Consider the following 21,744-nt stretch of genomic DNA (forward strand, 5'->3'; position numbering starts at 1 on the left):
GATGCCAGAAGTGACTTGCTGTGTGGACATGTCTCCTGGGAACTTCCTCTGTGATGAGGCAATTTAACTGAGAGCAAATAGCAAAGGACCTAAACCTTTGCCTGATGATTATTGTAGAGACAGAAGGAAGAGTGAATGTGCTCTACTGATTTGCTTGGCTTGAGTACCCTCCAGATACACACTTACCCCAGTGGTTTTTAAACATTTAGCCATGGCTAGTCTTGCAGTTTTTGCACTATGATGTTTTCCATAAATGCTCCATATGAAATTACATTATAATAAACTCTTCAAGGGAAGAAACCATATCTTACTCATTTTTATGACTTGCTAAATGTCACATAGCAGGCACTAAAAAATGCTTTTTGAATGAATACATGGATTTATTAGTGAGCAAATAGCCTACTGTATTGAGTCTAAATTATTTTATTTGGTTTTCAAAATACTGTCTATCCTCTTCAAAATACATCTTTTGTTCCACTTAATCTGCTGATAACAAAAGTTTCCCACAAATTACTTGTCTATTGTTCATATTATGTATTGGTTGAATGTATTGCCTCACTTGAGATGCCCTTCCTTTGTTTTTCAAAATTCATTTTTCATGTCTACTTGGCTATAAACCATGGATCCCAGTCTACACTCAGCAAACATTGGTTGAGCCTCTATTCTGTGCCAGGCACTGTGTTAGATACCAGGGATACACAGACAAATTCAATAAGGTTGTCTGTCTTCCAGGGTTTTGGACTCAAGCCAGGGACAAAGGTGAATAGTTAAAATATAGTGTTCTGAGTGCAATAGTAGAAGCAGCAGACAGATGCTACTAGATAATTGGGGTAATAAAATTAGACTTATGTGGGGGCTCATGGGGAGCAGTGTAAGGAAAGTGAATTAAATTGACTCTAGAAGGTTTTTTTGGGAATAACACAGGTGAAGAAAGTGTATAGGATGAATGAAGGAAAGGAAATAGCCTAGATTAAAGCCTGGAGACTTGAGGCGTTGAACACTCTTTAGCACATGTATACTTTTTGTTACTCAATCAGCTTCTGTGGTCTTGAAAGCTAGGAATGGGCACTATAACCATTTGCCCACATGCCTTAGGAAGAGTAGAGTATTAGTTACATTAAGTGCCCCCAGTAGGAAAGGAAAGAAGTGGTAAGCAAGAAATCTGGGGTCATGCCATTTCTTTGTCTGGTCTCTAGGTGACATCACTAGCCCAAGAAAGTTCCTTCTTTAGGCCTTCCTCTTGTATTTCCCCATTTACAAAGCAATTTTACATCCATTGTCTCTTTTGAGTCTCATAATAACCCTCTGAGAAAAATACTAGCAAATAATATTCTCCCCATTCTGAAGATAAAGAAACTAAGATTCAGTAGGTTTGAGTCACTTGGGCAAATTCACCTAGATAGAAAGCTGTCGATCTAGGACTCACAGAGAGGTTCTCTAACTTCACAATCTAAGCTCTTTTCCTTACAACAGGTTCTCTTCTACATGACATATGAACAGCTTTAGAAGAAAAGATAATATGACATAGATCACTTGAAAGTGTAGGAATTCCACATGTCCAAAATTTAGGGAGTGGTGTCACTGAAATGGTTCTTAAGAAGACTGAGTTCTAAGGATATACAGTAAGAACAGTTCATTGCTCCACCAACAGGAAATTCCAGAAAATTTATAATGATTTCCGGAGTAGATTCCAGTGATTCATCCCCTATGTGTAACACCCAGTTCTCATCCCAACAAGTGTCTTCTTATGCCCCTTACCCATGTAGCCATTCCCCCACCCACAACCCCTCCAGTAACCCTCTGTTTGTTCTCTGTATTTAAGAGTCTCTTATGTTTTATCCTCCTCCTTGTTTTTGTATTATTTTTGCCTCCCTTCCCTTATGTTCATCTGTTTTGTGTCTTAAATTCCACATATGAGCGAAGTCATATGATATTTTGTCTTTCTTTAATTTCACTTGGCATAATACACTCTAGTTCCATCCATGTTGTTGCAAATGGCAAGATTTCATTCTTTTTGATTGCCAAATAATACTCCATTGTGTGTGTGGGTGTGTGTGTGTGTATATATATATATATATATATATATATATATATATACCACATTTTCTTTATCCACTCATCTGTCAATGGACATTTGGGCTCTTTTATTTTAAAATGTTTTTTTTTTTTTTAATTTTTTTTTCAATGTTTATTTATTTTTGGGACAGAGAGAGACAGAGCATGAACGGGCGAGGGGCAGAGAGAGAGGGAGACACAGAATCGGAAACAGGCTCCAGGCTCTGAGCCATCAGCCCAGAGCCTGACGCGGGGCTCGAACTCACGGACCACGAGATCGTGACCTGGCTGAAGTCGGACGCTTAACCGACTGCGCCACCCAGGCGCCCCTAAAATGTTTATTTTTGAGAGAGAGAGAGAGAGCCAGAGCATGAGCAGGGAAGGGGCAGAGAGAGAGAGGGAGACACAGAATCCAAAGCAGGGTCCAGGCTCTGAGCTGTCAGCACAGAGCCTGACATGGGGCTCGAACCCACAAACTGTGAGATTGTGACCTGAGCAAAAGTCGGAGACCTAACTGGCTGAGCCACCCAGACGCCTCTGGGCTCTTTTCAAACTTTGATAGTGCTGCTATAAACACTGGGGTGCATGTGCCCTTTTGAAACAGCACATCTGTATCCCTTGGATAAATTCCTAATAGTGCAATTGCTGGGTCATAGGGTATTTCTATTTTTAATTTTTTGAAGAACCTCCATACTGTTTTCCAGAGTGGCTGCACCAGTTTGCATTCCCATCGGGAATGCAAAAGAGATCCTCTTTCTTCACATCCTCGCCAATATTTGTTGTTACCTGAGTTGTTAATTTTAGCCATTCTGACTGGTGTGAAGTGCTATCTCATTGTGGTTTTTTAAAAAATGTTTTTTTAACATTTATTTATTTTTGAGAGACAGAGAGAAATAGAGCATGAGCAGGGGAGGGGCAGAGAGAGAGAAGGAGACACAGAATCTGAAGCAGGCTGCAGGCTCTGAGCAAGCTGTCAACACAGAGCCTGATGCGGGGCTTGAACCCACAAACTGTGAGATCATGACCTGAGCCGAAGTCGGATGCTCAACCTACTGAGCCACCCAGGCGCCCCATCTCATTGTGGTTTTAATTTGTATTTCCCACCAACAGGAAATATATAATTGTCAATCTGTCTCACATGTCCTTTATTGATGATATTTTTGTATAGACCACATGTTCATGTTCTTCAGTGCCACAGAAGCAGTGGGATTTCAAATTACATGTCCCAGGGGGTGATAAAGAGTGGTTAAGAGCAAGGGCTCTTGAGTTAGATTTGGGTTCACATCCTGGTCCCACCATTGACAGTTTGTTAAGTTACTTGTTTGCTCTGTGTCAGTTTCCTTGGCCAGTAAAATAAGGATAATAAACTGAGCTTTCTCACAGGGTTGTGAAGATTCAGTCAACATGTGAAATGCTTACAACAGTTCCTGGCAAATAATTACTAAGGTGCCAGCAATTATTATGGTTATTTCTCTCATCCTAAATTTGTGGAAGTAAAGTGACAAATCTCTTGTGCCTCAACGATCTTGTTTTGGTATCAGTTGATACTGCTTGATGTCACATGTCACATCACCCTCTCAGTGTAGAAGGACATTTTATCCCGGAGAGTTTTGGAATACTTTCTTGTTTGGGTGGAAATGTTATTATCTTATGGAACATTTGAATTTGACTTTTGTAGCAAGTCCCAGATTAGAATGATTTTGTGCTAAGGGAGCCTGGGTGGCTCAGTTCGTTAAGCATCGGACTCTTGATTTCAGCTCAGATTATGATTTCACGGTTCGTGGGTTTGAGCCCTGCATCGAGCTCTGTGCTGATGACACGGAACCTGCTTGGGATTCTCTCTCTCCCGGTTCTCTCAGTCCCTCCCTCACTCGTGCTCTCCTTCTCTCAAAAATAAGTAAATAAACTAAAAAAAAATGATTTTCTACTAAATAAAGTTTTCAAAATTGTGTCTTATGCATATGTAATGAATAACAGTAATTCTAATACTTAGAGTCAGTTTTTGTAAATGAAATCTTAATGGACTGAATGGAAAAATTTAAAACAAGAAGCATTTTGTAAAGGTGTATATTAGGGCATAACTTGGAATTGATTATGTGATGGAAATGATGAGTTTAATTTTATATACTTTTTTTACTTGGACTATATGCCTTAAAACAGTAATTGTCTTCTTAAAAAGGTTATGTCTTTATAAATTGATGCAAAAATTTTTCTTTCATTAAGAGCATAATCAGAACTTTTTTGCTATGCCAGTCTTGTCATCTGGGAAACATATGATGTTTATACAGTTTTCAAAGATACATGTGATTTAGTTAGGTGCCCGGAGACCTCCACATGAATTGTTAATTTCATATTGCCTACAACAGTCATCCCCTCAATGTTTGCAGAGTTTATAGGAGATCAGTTACAAATGTGATTATACCAGCCATTCCTCAGACCTGACACCAGTTTCAAATTAAAAACTGACAGACCTCACCTGCTCCTGGGTTCACCCACAGGTCACCTTCTTGTCACTTCAGCTCTCCCCCCATTAAAATGACATCTGTGTTCATAAAGGGACTGAGAGGGGCTGTGAGTTGTTAGAATTGTTGAGGAATAAGAATAAGGTGTCGTCTGCCCAGATAATATAGTGTTCAACTTTGGCCTTTGAGGGGACAAGAGGCGAACAACATCCTACAGTGTTTCCAAATACAAGAACAGAGGCCCAGAGAGGTCACCCATTGCTCCTAATACAACCCATGGAATAGAACAAATGTGCCATGATAAAGAATAGGTATTTACAGCAATAAGAGGAAAGAGGAAAATAGAAATTGTGATTTAAAAAATACTCTTCCCTTATATCTAAAATATTCTTCAGGTATTAATTTTACCTGAAGTCAAAAATAAGGATTTATTTTTTTCTTGTAAGAAGTGTAAAAAGATACAGTTAGAACAATAAAATGTAAACTAAGTGAAAAAAAATGTTTGAATTATCTATACATAGCCTTTGCCTCCAATAATTTGCCACATGTTAGCTGTAATGCTTACATATAAAACATTACAATATATTATCTTCTTTTTATGGAATACAAAATGTTTGTAGATCTTATTTCAATGAAACCCCCCAGGTTAAAGAATTAAGGAAAAATGATCATTTTAAAAAGAAAACTAGATGATAAAGCATTTGAAATAATGTCTTATTTCTGTATCTGATACTTGGGACAGAGCCATGCATAGTAGGCATTTAATAACCATGTGTTGATGGTAATAGTAAGAAAAACTAATGTCCAGAGGATTTGGACTAATGCCCTGGTAATTCAAAAAAGTCACAGATCTGACAAATAATTATATCAAAAATTATAATTATGAAAGTAGATTATTGTTACTGTAACTTCAGTGTCTTAGATTTTTTTAGAACCAAGAATTCAAAAAACATATTAACACTTTTTGGCGACCTCTGCTTCCAGGCCATGAGGAGCCCAAGAAGGTTCCTCTGTGTCCTGCTGCAAGCCCTGAGAATAATCCAAGCTCACTGGTACATGGTGCCCCCTGAGGGGGAGGCAGGTGATGAGGGGTTAAGGCAAAAGAGGGAAACCAGATATTTAAAATATCTCTTTTACACAAGGAATTACACAAATAAGCTTCAGTCAGTTTCTTCATCTATTTATTGGCTACTTGCCACTCTTGGCGGCACATGATAGCATGGTGGTTAGCTGTGCTGTCACTAGAGCTGGCCTGCCTGGGGGTGATCCCCAGTGATGCCATTTACTACCTGGGTGTTTTAGTCCATCTGGGCTGCTATAACAAAAATATAGACTGGGCAGCATAGAGAAAAAACATTTATTTCTCATAGTTCTGGAGGCTAGAAAGTCTAAGATCAAAGTGTGGAAGTGTCTGGTGAGGGCCTGCTTCCTCGTTCATAGTCCATTGTCTCTGAAGGACCTGGTTCACAGAGGTGGCTCTCTGGTCTGCGTATGGTGAAAGAATAAGAGGGCTCTGTGGGGTATCTTTTATAAGGGCATTAATTCTATTCTTTTATAAGGTTCCACCCTGGTGGCTTAATCAGCCATGATATTAGGACTTAGGATTTCAACATGTGTGTTTAGGGGCAACACAAATATTCAATCTATAACACTAGGTGACCTTGGGATACTTATTTGAATACTTTGTCTTTGTCTCCCCATCTGTAGAATGGGACCATAGTAATGCCTACCTCACCAGTGGAATTAAATGAGTTGATACTATGTAAAGCACTTAGTATACTGCTTGGGCATAGTAAATGCTATATAAATGTTTGTCAAATCAAATAATTGTAAACTGAGAATAATTACAATACTTAATGGGCATATTTTGAAGAGTTGTTATAATAATTAAATAAAAAGTAAACTGTGAACTCATATTTATTTGATAGCATGATTATTACATTATTATTAATTATTGTAGTAGTAGTAGTAGTAAAATATAATACTGGGCTGGCTGCAAGGGAAACAGTTTCTGTGCTCAAGGAGACCATCCTTTAGCAGGTATAATATGGTCACTCATGTACTTCTCTTGTCCAAGACAGACAATGAAAGTAACTGGGCTCTATGAAGTGTTAGAAATGTGAGGTTTCCTGGAATCCAACGATTAAGAAAAGGATACAAAAATGCAGATTTGAAGGGGTACATACACCCCAATGTTTATAGCAGCCTTACCAACAATAGCCAAACTATGCAGAGAGCCTAAATGTCCACTGACTGATGAATGGATAAAGAAAATGTGGTAATACACACACACGCGCACGCACACACACACACACACACACACACACACACGATGGAATATTACTTAGTCATCAAAAAAGAAAGAAATCTTGCCATTTGCAATGACATGGATAGAGCTAGAATGTACTATGCTAAATGAAATAAGTCAATCAGAGAAAGACAAATACCACATGATTTCTAATATATGGAATTCAGGAAACAAAACAGATGAACATATGGGAAGCGGGGGAAGAGAAGAGAGGGGAACAAACCACAAGAGACTCTTAATTATAGAGAACAAACTGAGGATTGATGGAGGGATGTGGGTGGCAGATGGGCTAGATGGGTGATGAGTATTAAGGAGGGCACTTGTCGGGGCGCCTGGGTGGCGCAGTCGGTTAAGCGTCCGACTTCAGCCAGGTCACGATCTCGCGGTCCGTGAGTTCGAGCCCCGTGTCGGGCTCTGGGCTGATGGCTCAGAGCCTGGAGCCTGTTTCCGATTCTGTGTCTCCCTCTCTCTCTGCCCCTCCCCCGTTCATGCTGTGTCTCTCTGTGTCCCAAAAATAAACGTTGAAAAAAAAAATTAAAAAAAAAAAAAAAAAAAAAGGAGGGCACTTGTGATGAGCACCGGGTATTGTATGTCAGTGATGAATCACTGAATTATAGTCCTGAAACTAATAGTGCACTCACTGCATGTTAACTAACTAAAATTAAAAAAAGAAGAAAAGAAAATTTACAGTGAGAGATGGGTATTTGAGATGAGTCTTAAAATATGAATAGATTTTGGGAGTAAATCTGGTGGACAGTAGAGTTGTGCCCTGAACAATGTGGTATTAAAGCACTGATCCCTCTGCACTGTTGAAATTCATGTATAACTTTTGTTTCCCCCCAAACTTTACTAATAGCCTATTGTTGACCAGAACTGGAAGCCTTACTGATAATGTAGTCAATTAATACATATTATATATGTTTATGTATTATATACTATATTCTTAAATAAAATAAACTAGAGAAAAGAAAATGTTATAAAGAAAATCATAAGCAAAAGAAAATACATACATGGTACCGTATTGTAAATTTAGTTAAAAAAAATCCGTCTATATGTGGACTTTCACAGTTCAAACTGTGTTGTTCAAGGGTCAACTATATTTACACATACACATGTCTTATGAACTAGTTTTTAGAATAATGAAGAGTTACTGATATTTGTTTCAGATTAAGGATTGTTTTGATTACATTTAAAATTACAAGTGGAGGAGCAGCATGGAGACCCTCAGCTTGTCTCGTCCCTTCTCTAAAGAAGACATCTGGATGGCCAACAGGCACATGAAAAGATGCTCAATGTCGCTCCTCATCAGGGAAATACAAATCAAAACCACACTCAGATACCACCTCATGCCAGTCAGAGTGGCCAAAATCAGGAGACTATAGATGCTGGAGAGGATGTGGAGAAACGGGAACCCTCTTGCACTGTTGGTGGGAATGCAAACTGGTGCAGCCACTCTGGAAAACAATGTGGAGGTTCCTCAAAAAATTAAAAATAGACCTACCCTATGACCCAGCAGTAGCACTGCTAGGAATTTACCCAAGGGATACAGGAGTACTGATGCATAGGGGCACTTGTACCCCAGTGTTTATAGCAGCACTCTCAACAATAGCCAAATTATGGAAAGAGCCTAAATGTCCATCAACTGATGAATGGATAAAGAAATTGTGGTTTATATACCCAATGGAGTACTATGTGGCCATGAGAAAGAATGAAATATGGCCCTTTGTAGCAACGTGGATGGAACTGGAGAGTGTTATGCTAAGTGAAATAAGCCATACAGAGAAAGACAGATACCATATGTTTTCACTCTTATGTGGATCCTGAGAAACTTAACAGAAACCCCTGGGGGAGAGGAAGGGAAAAAAAAAGCGAGGTTAGAGTGGGAGAGAGCCAAAGCATAAGAGACTGTTAAAAACTGAGAACAAACTGAGGGTTGATGTGGGGTGGGTGATGGGTATTGAGGAGGGCACCTTTTAGGATGAGCACTGGGTGTTGTATGGAAACCAATTTTACAATAAATTTCATATATTGAAAAAAAATGTTAAAACCAAAATGCAATCTGGAATGGGTACTGTGACAGCAAGGATGGATGAAGCAGAGCAGCAAATCATCAATATTGAAGACAAAATTATGGAGAATAATGAAGCAGAAAAAAAGAGGGGAACAAAGGGAAAAGAGCACAGTACAAGATTTAGAGAACTCAGTGACTAATTAAAAGGGAATAACATCTGAATCATAGGAGTGCCAGAAGATGAAGAGAGAGAAAAAGGGGCAGAAGGTTTATGTGAGTAAATTATAGCAAAAAACTTTCCTAGTTTGGGGAAGGACCCAGACATCAAAATCTAGGAAACCCATTTGATTCAACAAAAATCAGCCTTCGACAAGGCATATCATAGTCAAATTCACAAAATACACAAACAAGGAAAGAATTATAAAAGCAGCAAGGGAAAAAAAGTCCTTAACCTACAAGGGAAGACAGATCAGGTTTGTAGCAGACCTATCCACAGAAACTTGGCAGGCCAGAAAGGAGTGGCAGCATATATTCAATGTGTTGGAAAAATATGCAGGCAAGAATTCTTTATCCAGCAAGGCTGTCATTCAAAATAGAAGGCCTGGATTGCCATATACTTCCCTTTCTAAAGAAGGAAGAAAGGCCTCAAATACCCAACCTAACCTTACATCCAAAAGAGCTGGAAAAAGAACAGCAAATAAAACCCAAACCAGCAGAAGAAGGAAAATAGTAAAGATTAGAGCAGAAATCAATGATACCAAAAAACAAAACAAAAACAAACAAACAAACAAAAAACCCAGTAGAACAGATTAATGAAACCAGGAGCTGATTCTTTTTTAAAAAAAAAAATTATATTTATTTAGTTCTGAGACAGAGACAGAGCGTGAGCAGGGGAGGAACAGAGAGAGGGAGGCACAGAATCTGAATCTGACTCCAGACTCTGAGCTGTCAGTACAGAGCCTGATGTGGGGCTCGAACTCACAAACCGTGAGATCATGACCTGAGCTGAAGTTGGTCGCTCAACCGACTGAGCCACCCAGGCACCCCAGGAGCTGATTCTTTGAAAGAAGAAAATTGATAGGCCCCTAGCCAGAATGATCAAAAAGGAAAAGGAAAGGACTCAAATAAATAAAATCATGAATGAAAGAGGAAAGGTCACAACCAACACCTCAGAAATACAAACAATAATAGAATATTATGAGCAATTATATGCCAATAAATTAGGCAATCTGGAAGAAATGGATAAATTCCTAGAAACATATAAACTACCAAAATGGAAACAGGAAGAAATAGAAGATTTGAACAGACCCATAACCAGTAAAGAAATGGAATCAGTAATTAAAAATCTCCCAACATACAAGAGTCCAGGGCCCGATGGCTTTCCAGGGTAGTTTGAGTAAACATTTAAAGAAGAGTAACACCTATTCTTTTAACACCTATTCTTTTGAAGCTGTTACAAAAAATAGAAATGGGGGGCGCCTGGGTGGCGCAGTCGGTTGGGCGTCCGACTTCAGCCAGGTCACGATCTCGCGGCCCGTGAGTTCGAGCCCCGCGTCGGGCTCTGGGCTGATGGCTCAGAGCCTGGAGCCTGTTTCCGATTCTGTGTCTCCTTCTCTCTCTGCCCCTCCCCCGTTCATGCTCTGTCTCTCTCTGTCCCAAAAATAAATAAACGTTGAAAAAAAAAATTAAAAAAAAAAAAATAGAAATGGAAGAAAAACTTGCAAACTCATTCTACAAGGCCAGCATCACCTTAATCACCAAACCAGACAAAGATCACACTAAAAAGGAGGACGACAGGCCAATTTCCCTGATGAACATGGATGCAAAAATTCTCAACAAGAAACAAGCAAACTGCATCCAACAATACACTAAAAGAATTATTCACTATGATCAAGTGGTATTTGTTATTGGGATGCCAAGCTGGTTCAATATCTGCAAATCATTCAAAGTGATACATCATATTAATAAAAAAAAAGAACAAGAACCACACAATCTTCTCAACAGATGCAGAGAAAGCATTTGAAAAAATACAGCATCCTTTCTTGACAAAAACCTGCAAGCAAGTATGGATAGAAGAATCATGCCTTGAGATCATAAAAACCATATGCAAAAGACCCACCACTAATATCATCCTCAATGGGGAAAAACTGAGAGCTTTCCCCCTGAGGTCAGGACCATGACAGGGATGTCCATTCTCACCACTGTTATTGAACATAGGGTTGGAAGTCCTAGCTCAGCAATCTGATAACATGTAGAAACAAATGCATCCAAATTGGCAAGGAGGAAGTCAAACTTTCACTCTTTGCAGATAATATGATACTCTACGTGGAAATCTGAAAAGACTCTACCAAAAAACCTGCTAGAGCTGATCCATGAATTCAGCAAAGTCACAGGATATAAAATCAATGTATAGAAATCGGTTGCATTTATATACACCAAATATGAAGCAGCAGAAAGAGAAATCACAGAATCGATCCCATTTACAGTTGTGCCAAAAACTATAAAATACCTAAGAATAAACCTAACCAGAGAGGTGAAAAATCTATACACTGAAAACTATAGAAAGCTTATGAAAGAAATTGAAGAAGACACAAAAAATGGAAACACATCCCATGCTCATGGATTGGAAAAACAAATATTGTTAAAATGTTGATACTACCCAAAGGAATCTACATATTCAATGCAATCCCTATCAAAAAAACACCAGCATTGTCCACAGAGCTAGAAGAAACAATCCTAAAATTTGTATGGAACCAGAAAAGGCCCTGAATAGCCAAAGCAATCCTGAAAAAGAAAACTGAAGCTGGAGGCATCACAATTCCAGACTTCAAGCTGTGTTATAAAATTATGATCGTGAAGACAGTATGGTACTGGCACAAAAACAGACACTTAGATCAATGGGACAGAATATAGAACCTTGAAATGGATCCACAAATGTATGGCCAACTAATCTTTGACAAAGCAGGAAAGAATATCCTATGGAAAAAAGACGGTCTCTTCAGCAAATGGTGTTGGGAAAACTGGTCAGCAATATGCAGAAGAGTGAACTTGGACCGCTTTCTTACACCATACAGAAAAATGAACTCAAAATGTATGAAAGACTTAAATGTAAGACAGGAAGCCATCAAAATCTAAGGAGAGAACAGACAACAACCGCTTTGACTTCAACCACAACAACTTCTTACTTGACATGTCTCCAGAGGCAAGGGAAACAAAAGCAAGAATGAACTATTGGGGTCTCATCAATATAAAAAGCTTCTGCACAGCAAAGGAAACAATCAGCAAAACTACAAAGCAACTGATTGACTGGATTGTGTGATGAATGGGTTAAAGGAGATGTGGTATATATATGTATATATGGGAATATTACTTGGCAATAAAAAAAAAATGAAATCTTGCCATTTGCAACAACATGGATGGAACTAGTGTGTATTATGCTAAGTGAAATAAGTCAGTCAGAGAAAGACAAATATCATATGATTTCACTAATGTGGAATGTAAGATACAAAACAGAGTGAACATAAGGGAAGGGAAACAAAAATAAGATAAAAACAGAGAAAGAGAAAAACCATAAGAGACTCTTAAATACAGAGAAGAAACTGAGGGTTGCTGGAGGAGTGTTGGGTGGGCGTGATGGGCTAAATGAGCTAGGGGATTAAGGAGGACCCTTGTTTAGATGAGTACTGGGTGTCATATGTAAGTGATGAATCACTGAATTCTATTCCTGAAATCGTTATTACATTATATGTTAACTAACTTGGATTTAAATTAAAAAAAATAAAATAAAACAAACATAAGATAAAATTACAGATGGAATCAGGTTATATACACAGAGAGGCTTATATAGTTTATTCAAGCTGAGTTACACAGAGCCCAGGATAGGGACTCCAATATTTACTGGCTATCTATAATCATGCTAGGCTAGTGAAAATTGATATAATAATGAAAATTATTATTTATGGTTTTCTTCAAAAATAGAGTGTTAACAACTGCACATGCATTATTTCATTTAATTCCCACAATAATCCCACAAAAAGTGTATACTATGATTGTCTAAATTTTATGGTTGAGGAAAACAGTTGGGGCTTAGAGAGGTTAAGTGACTTGTCCATGGTCACCAAACTAGTAAGTGATCTTTCTGACTAGAAGCCAAGTTCAATATGCTGTGTCACAAAATGTGTAAAGCTCTAACAGCATTTTCGCAGGGTAATAGCACTGAACAGGAAGATATGGTATGGATGCATAGATTTAAATAACATTAAAAGGAAACAGAAATATAAACAGATACTTGTGGGGTGAAAAGAAGGGGTGAAGTAGTGGCAGGGAGACCAAAATATAGTCTTCTGAGATGCTAGTAATGCTGTGTTTCTTGATCAGAGGATATTATATTGGTGTGCTCATGGTTTGTTATTCATTAAGCTGTACACTTAGGATTCATACCTTTTCTGATTCAGGTTATAATTCAATTAAAGTTTGTAAAACTTACATATTCCACATCCAGGTTTGTTGAGGTCTACTGAAATGAGTTAAGGAATGGAATAAAAAAAAACAATCATCAGGGAAATGCAAATCAAAAGCACAATGAGATACCACCTCACACCAGTCAGAATGGCTAAAATTAACAACTCAGGCAACAACAGGTGTTGGCAAGGATGCGGAGAAAGAGGATCTCTTTTGCATTGTTGGTGGGAATGCAAACTGGTGCAGCCACTCTGTAAAGCAGTATGGAGTTTCCTCAAAAAATTAAAAATAGAACTACCCTACGACCCCGCAATTGCACTACTAAGTATTTATCTGAAGGTACCGCTGTGCTGTTTCGAAGGGGCATATGCACCCCAATGTTTATAGCAGTGCTATCAACAGTAGCCAAAGTATGGAAAGAGCCCAAATGTCCATTGATGGATGAAGGATAAAGAAGATGTGGTATATATATACAATAGAGTATTTCTCAGCAATCAAAGAGAATGAAATCTTTCCATTTACAACTATGTGGTTGGAACTAGAGTGTATTATGCTAAGCAAAATTAGTCAGAGAAAGACAAATATCATATGTCTCCACTCATATGTGGAATTTAAGATACAAAACAGATGAGTGTAAGGGAAGGGAAGCAAAAATAATATGAAAACAGGGAGGGGAACAAAACATAAGAGACTCTTAAATACAGAGAACAAACTGAGGGCTGCTGGAGGGGTTGTGGGTGGGGGATGGGCTAAATGGGCAAGGGGCATTAAGGAGGACACTTGTTGGGATGAGCACTGGGTTATATGTAGGAGATGTTATATGTAGGAGATGAATCACTGGATTCTACTCCTGAAGTCATCATTGCACTATATGCTACCTAACTTGGATGTAAATTAAAAAAAAAAAATCACTCAAGTGTACACATATAATTCCTGGCCACCAAGAGTGCCTCCCCCATCTCCATTTATCCCCTGCCCCACTGTGCTGGAAAGGATTTCTAGAGACTACATCATGAAGTCCTTGGATAAAAAGTGGAAATGAGAGATAAGATAAAAAGGCACATGGAGTCAAGATAAAGATGACTCAGAAATGGAAAATAGCTATATCAATATTATGCTAAATATCTGGGTGGATAGTTTAGAATTCTAAGAAATACACAGCTAATTGGTTGCTACTAGGTTATTTGAAGACATTTAACTGATTACTTGATCTCTATTAGGCAGATACATGACAAATTCTATAAAAGCAGCTGATTCATACAAGTGCAGGTATATAGAATCAAATGACTCTTTTTTTCTGAATTATATCACTAGAGAGAATAATACCATCATGGAAGCATTGTGTACAGTTACCACTGGGTTCCCTAGTGGAAGTGAAGAAAAGATAAGCAAAATAATGACCCTACATTTAGTAGAATTAGGTTAAATAATTTTATCTTGTTATTATAAATTTTTTATAATGTTTATTTTTGAGAGAGAGAGACAGAGCATGAGCATGGGAGGGGCAGAGAGAGGGAGACACAGAATCTGAAGCAGATTCTGAGCTGTCAGCACAGAGCCCTACGCGGGGCTTGAACTCATCAACTGTGAGATCATGACTGAGCCAAAGTTGGATGCTCAATCAACTGAGCCACCCAGGTGCCCCTATCTTGTTATTATAACGTTAAATACATGTGCTTTTCATACTAGAATCTTTCTGGAGGAATTCAGTGAGACTGATTAGAGGAACAATGGTATATCTGGAAGCTCCTTTATTCCTGAGCTAAAATATTTTCATTATTTTGACTTTTGACATCATCATATATGTTAATCAATTAGAAATTTTAAGAAAATCCATTTTCCCTTAAAAACTATTTTTTTATACTATGCTGAAAATCGAAAGGAACAAACACTTGAGATCCTGTAATGTCAAGAAATGGCTCTTGATGGCTTTGTTTATTGGCCTATGGGATAAATTCTGCATCTCGATATCCCTTTAACCTTGATGTATAGTAGAGATTATAATTTTCATTAACATTTACAATATTATTATTATTTGTTAATAATTCTGGATTCTCTGATTCCAACTCATAGATGCTCTGCAATGAATGACCAAACTGGAAACCCCTTCACATACCCTACCTGTGATACTCTGAGGTTGTGTGAAGTTTCTAGCACCAGACTAGGAGGAATGACAGCTCCTTACCATATTTCTCATCTTCATATCTGTGCATATCTGGTGTTCTTTTGAAGTATTACTTGAATGTTTTTTTTCTTTTCTACCTAGTGACCCTTGCAGGCAAAAGTGATGTTATATAGGTAGTTTTTGAATCATTGTGGAGGTAGAAGGTGATTTATTTAGTAAGAAAGTATCAACCATTAACACTTTTCCTTCCTCAGTTAGGATTACTTTGCATAAAAAAACAGAATTAGGAGCGCCTGGGTGGCTCAGTCGGTTAAGCGTCCGACTTTGGCTCAGGTCATGGTCTTGCAGTTTGTGAGTTTGAGCCCCGCGTCAGGCTCTGTGCTGACAGCTCAGAGCCTGGAGCCTGCTTGGATTCTGTGATTCCCTGTCTCTCTGCCCCTCCCCCGCTTGTGCTCTGTCTCTCTCTGTCTCTCAAAAATGAATAAATGTAAACAAAAAATTAGGGTGCAGAGATATCTCTCTTTTCCAGAGTGCGGGAGGTGATGTTGTTGCCTATGTATCTGCTGTGTAATCCAATATATTTATCAAGTGCTAAAAGTTTGTTCAATAGTGACTGGCCTGTTGACTGTAATAAATATGGATGTGTGTTTAGGTGAGCATTCTATCTGCTTAGTCAGTTTATTAATATTTAATTATGTAAAATATGCTGGCTAAGATAAACCTTGACTTCAGATCAGAAATGAAACAGCAAATGAAATCATTTTGGAGTTTGGGGGCAGGAAGTTTAGGTTTACATTTTATTTTTTACCACTTACTATGTTAACTTAAATGAGTCACTTAATCTCTTCAAAGTTTCAGAAGTGGAATGATAGAAATTGTCTCTCACACAGTTAAAGTGAGAATCAAGTGAGATCAAATGAGATAATATAGAACTATGATTCATAGAATGTATCCCATAAAAGTGCTTTCCTGCAGATCACAAGAAGAGGTCCTCATGTACCTGCAGGATGAGCATTTATATTAGAAAGTTCTTTCAAATTCTATTTCAGGGTCAATCTATCCTTTGTGTTTCATCTCTTTCTGTGCTTATAACAAACTCTTCAGCATATTAATAAACATGTATCATCTTTGACCCATATGTTATTGCTAAAGGAATTCAATAAAATATTGGCCATCATCTGGAAGGGCATTGGAGTGTAAAACTGAAACAAAAATTGTAGCACTGCCCTTTTAGAAACTATACAACTGGTGATTCATTCCAAGAAAATCACAAGAGAGTTGAATTGTTTCAAAGAAGTGTAGCTACTAAACATGTATAGGAAGAGAAGTGGTTTTTCTTATTCTACAGATGTAGTGTAGAGGTTATGTGGAAAGATAACATCTGAAGATGTGATCGGTAGAAAATTACAAAGTAATATGTGTCTAGGATGAGATATTAAAACTCTAAAGCAAATGGGCTGGCAACCTACAGCCTATGTGCTAAATGTAGCCCACCATCTGTTTTTTTTGCAGTCTGTGAACTAAGAATAGTTTTTACAGTTTTAAATAGTTGACAGATTTTAAAAAGAATACTATTTTGTTTCGTGTAAAAATTATATGAAATTCAGATTTCAATGTCCATAAATAAAGTTTTATTGGAACAGAGCCGTGCTCATTCATTTACATACTGTCTATGGTAGAATGGAGTAATTACAACAGAGCACATTATGGTTCACAAAGTGTAAAGTATTTACTATCTGGCCCTTAATAGAAAAACCATACTGGCCCCTAATTTAAAGCTCATTGTTTAGGTCATGGAAAGGCAGTATAATTATGCACGTAATGTAGCACACTTATAGAAATAATTTTCCCTCCTATATCTAGCTTCTGAAAATGTTTGAAGCTTTAAAATTGTTTTAGGTGCACATTGCATTTGAATTAGGCTTAAATATAACAACTCCTACAAAACTTTCTTTGCTCTGACAAGGAAATAACAGTTCTCTCTTAAACTCAAAGCACTTTATAACTCTTATGGTATCACAATATTTGCTTTGACTAATGTTATCACTTGTGCTTATCTAACTTTGCCAGCTAGATTATCATCTCCTTGAGGAACAGGAATAGTTTCTCATCTCACTTTTCTCCCTTGCTATCTAGCACAGTGTTTTGTGCAGAGTATTGTTCAGTGATGGTTGAGTGAATGTCAGTGACCTGATTAGCTGCATTTTTAAAGAAAATGGATTCCTATTCTTTTTGAGATACACCTTCAAGATAACACAAAAGCTACCTTGTATATTATTGTTTCTGAGAATACAGAGTTGGATAATGCCCTTCAAAATGAAACTCTGTATCTTGTGACATCTAGATTAAAATATTATTATTTATAGACTAGCTGTTCTCTTGATTCAAGAAGCCGCTTACTGAAGTATTCTTTCTTTGGCTTACTGAATGTTTTCTTTTCCATTTCTTCCCTTCCTCTCTGCATGGATCTCCCCTTCTAAAGGCCATCAGAGAGGTAAGTGTTAGGATTTCATTTTTGTTTTAATGAAAAACAATAAAAATATTGCTTTTGTTATTGATCTTCACTTCTTATACTATTAATTAATTTAGAATTTTTATACACTGGTCATGATTTCTTCTTCTTCTTATTTATCATGTGAATTAGAAAAAAACAAAATTTCAATGTCAAATATGATTTTTTATTTCCAAATTTTTGGTCTGTTTTTTTGTACTTTACCTGGGCATCCTTTTCTTTATTATTCTCTCTTTTGTTTTCCTGAAGCATTTCCTACCCTGTTTCCTTCCTCTTTGATAACCTGCCTTCGCACTGCAAATAGAAACTTCAGTGTAAACTCAAAAAATGAGGAATTCACTATCTGAATCCAAAGAAATTTTGTACAGCCTGAGTAATCAATAACTGAGTAGATGAGGATAAATTAAATCAAAATAAACTGAAGATAGAGCTGTGCACGCAATTCTGTGTTTGAAGAAAAAGATCTTTTCAAGGTTTGTAAAACCATGCTTGGCAGGGGGAAAAATAACAAAAAATAGATTTACCGAGGGCAACACTTTAAAAAAATGATTTGGGTATTGATCATTTTTAATCTTTTGCCCTGAACAACTGGGAGATGTATTAGAGCTAGAGCCTGCAATGAAAAGCAGGTCTGTTCTTTAACCTGCCCCAATTCACTTAGACATATTTTATATCTCGGGGGATTTGGCCACAAAGTCCATTAGAGCTTTGGAGGCAGTCAGGTCAAATCAATTGTCCACACTGCAGACAGGGTACCCATCATTTACGGTAATTCACCCCCGTCATGGTAGAGGAGAGGAAAGGTTAAAAGCTGTATTGCCATGAGCACATCTCATCCATCTTTCAGTATATTGGTCATACCCAAACATTCCTTGCTTAAGGAACAGGATGTACAACTTCAAATTAAGTTGGATTTAGGGGTCCTATGGGCAGTTCATAAAATTCTGTTAATGATATTTTAGAGAGTGCAAAAAAAAAACCTGCTTGTAAGTAGAAATGAGGAAATATCTTGTTCCTGAACAAACCTGAATAATTTTTCATGCTTGATGAGATGTATGCAAAGTATATGGAGTGCTTAGTAATGAAGTCTTGAGAGATTCAGAATGGGTTGAGTAACTGATTTCCCTGCCCCCACCCCCACTCCAGATTCCACTTCGCATTTAGTTAGGTGGAGAGAAGAGATTTATAAATCTATCATCTACATTTAAAGACAGGTCCTAAACAAGGAGGAAGAGATTGAATAAGAGGGTCATTTAAAAAAAAATATTCATGATTTCCATATTTTCAGGAATATAAAACCTCCTGTTTTGAGGATGACAATGCTTAAAATATGTCATATAATATTTTGTGGTGGGCATCAACATGGTACAAATGCATTCCTGATGTTTGGTTAGTAGGGAGAATTGACTTCAATTTACAAACCCAACCCTGCTTTCCTGTGGCATCAGTGGCTTCTTATTTAGTCTGTGGTTGGGGGCAAATAAAATCAGGTATGCCTGTCCTGGGATTTTAAGCGAGGTGCAAAGCTATTTGCCACTTTGCAGAAGGGGGAGGTGTGAATTAAAATGTATGTGAAAAAAATAGCCTTTTATTCTTCCTTTTTACTCTAGGGTTTTGTTTGCTTGGTTTCTTCTTGAGTTATATTTTCCTCCTTAGATTCTTCATAGAAAGCAAATGATTTTAGAGAAGATCATATCTTTGGTGGAGAAAAGACTTGAATGTAGATGAGGTTCAGTTTTGTTTGGGAGTGCACATATGACCAATCAAGCAAATATTGAATATCAATACAATCCAAATAACAAATCTTTCTCAACTTTTTATAAATGCTTATTTCTGTTTAAAGATGGGTGCAAAGAAACCATATCTATAGAAAGACTGTGAGGTAATTTTCTTTAGATACAAAATGGGCCCATCTTACTGTAAATAATAAGAAGGCGAAACCCACCTATAACTCCTTCCGTAATTTTTTTCAGTACCACTTGTCTGTGAAATTGCTACAAATCAGGAATTCTTTTGTTCCTTTCTATAGCTCTTGGTTTCGTCTATCTTCAAGGCTTCCTGTGTTTTCTGAAGGCACAGAATGAGTGGAAGGGATATGGCTTGCAACGAGGAGTAAAGACATGTCAAAAACAAAATAGCATGCTATCACATCAGCTCTATACAAGAACCACATACTAAAATAACCAATAACTGCAGCCAATACCCTAGCCATATGACAATGATAGTTGCGAGTCAGCGATATGTTTCCCACAGGTTCCAGAATATAAGAATAAGTTTTTTAAAAAGAGGTATCTGCTTCAATCACTCCATTTATAAATATACTGGTACACATCAAATTAGTAGAGTTTCAAAGCCGCTGCTTGAGGCAATTGTTCTTAATTTAGGCTTAGAAGGTGGGAAACATATACTTTTATTTCATCTCTCAATCATACAAATTCATTTCAGTGCTCAAATCAGAACATAGTTAATACATCTTCAGACAAAAAGAATTCTTTGAAACTTGCATCTGGTCTAAAATTTTGAGAGCCAAATTTCTGACTAATGCAATTTGCAATGGATGAAACAGTTCTGGCAATAATTGAGTCCTCAGTGGAAATGGTGATTTGATAGACTTTGAACCAAGCAGAGTTGCAGAATAGAGCTTTTCTCAAATAATTTATTTGTTTGGGCATTGTATCTAAAATGTATGTTTTAGAAAATCCAAAATAATAGTTTCAGTTGGCCAAAGTGTCTGTTACTAGTTATGTCCTTATTTATGGCATAGGATAAGAAGGATCATCTCTTCTGGGAAATTGAAACAAATGATTCGACAAAGGATCAGACAGATGTCTTTCTCAGATGAGTTGAAAAAAGTGAGAAAAGGAAAGGAATGCTTTTTAAAATTTCTAGGAAGCTCTGTGTTTTCATTTTTGGTGAATTTCTATCTTAACATTTTCAGAAAACGATAACTAAGGAGGCTGAAGGCTAATAATAAATTCAAATCCTACTTGTGATTATTTATCTGTACTTAATAGAACACTTCCATATTGTTTCAGCTTGGACAAAGTGGTGGAAATCAGTTTGGTTTCCTGGGTGAATGTGAAAATATTTCTAAGGACTTGGGCTTATTTATTAAGAAAGGTCTACATACGATGGTAATTCATTGGAATCATGAAGTTGGTATTTATTTTTTTTTTAATTTTTTTTCAACGTTTTTTATTTATTTTTGGGACAGAGAGAGACAGAGCATGAACGGGGGAGGGGCAGAGAGAGAGGGAGACACAGAATCGGAAACAGGCTCCAGGCTCCGAGCCATCAGCCCAGAGCCTGACGCGGGGCTCGAACTCACGGACCGTGAGATCGTGACGTCGGACGCTTAACCGACTGCGCCACCCAGGCGCCCCGAAGTTGGTATTTATTGAACTGAGAAGTGTAGCCAGCATATTGAATGAATGGGACTGTTAACGTGTAAGTGGAAAACACCATTATTCTTTCCTTCACTGTTCCTTCACTTGTCACCTCATCTGAGAAGGCTTCTTTGATCATTCACCCTACTTAAAATAGTTTTAACTCTAAAATAGAGTGTTCACTCTAATCTCTCATTATTTCTTCCCTGAACTCACCAACATCTGATATTTTATTGCCTGTTTCTCCATTTGAGTGTAAGCTCCATGAGAAAAGGCACTTTGTTCTTCCTAGCTATGTCCCCAGCACCGAGACAGGGCCTGGCACATACCAGGTACTTGGAAAAATTTGTTACATAAGTAACAATAAATCAATGCATGAATAAATTAATTTTTTCCTTTTTATCAAGAACAATATTATACAGCT

This window comes from Lynx rufus, unplaced genomic scaffold, assembly GCF_022079265.1.
Source record: "Lynx rufus isolate CCGP_SWC_20201006 ecotype Redwood Valley unplaced genomic scaffold, mLynRuf1.p SCAF_15, whole genome shotgun sequence".
In the NCBI taxonomy this organism is placed as follows: Eukaryota; Metazoa; Chordata; class Mammalia; order Carnivora; family Felidae; genus Lynx; species Lynx rufus.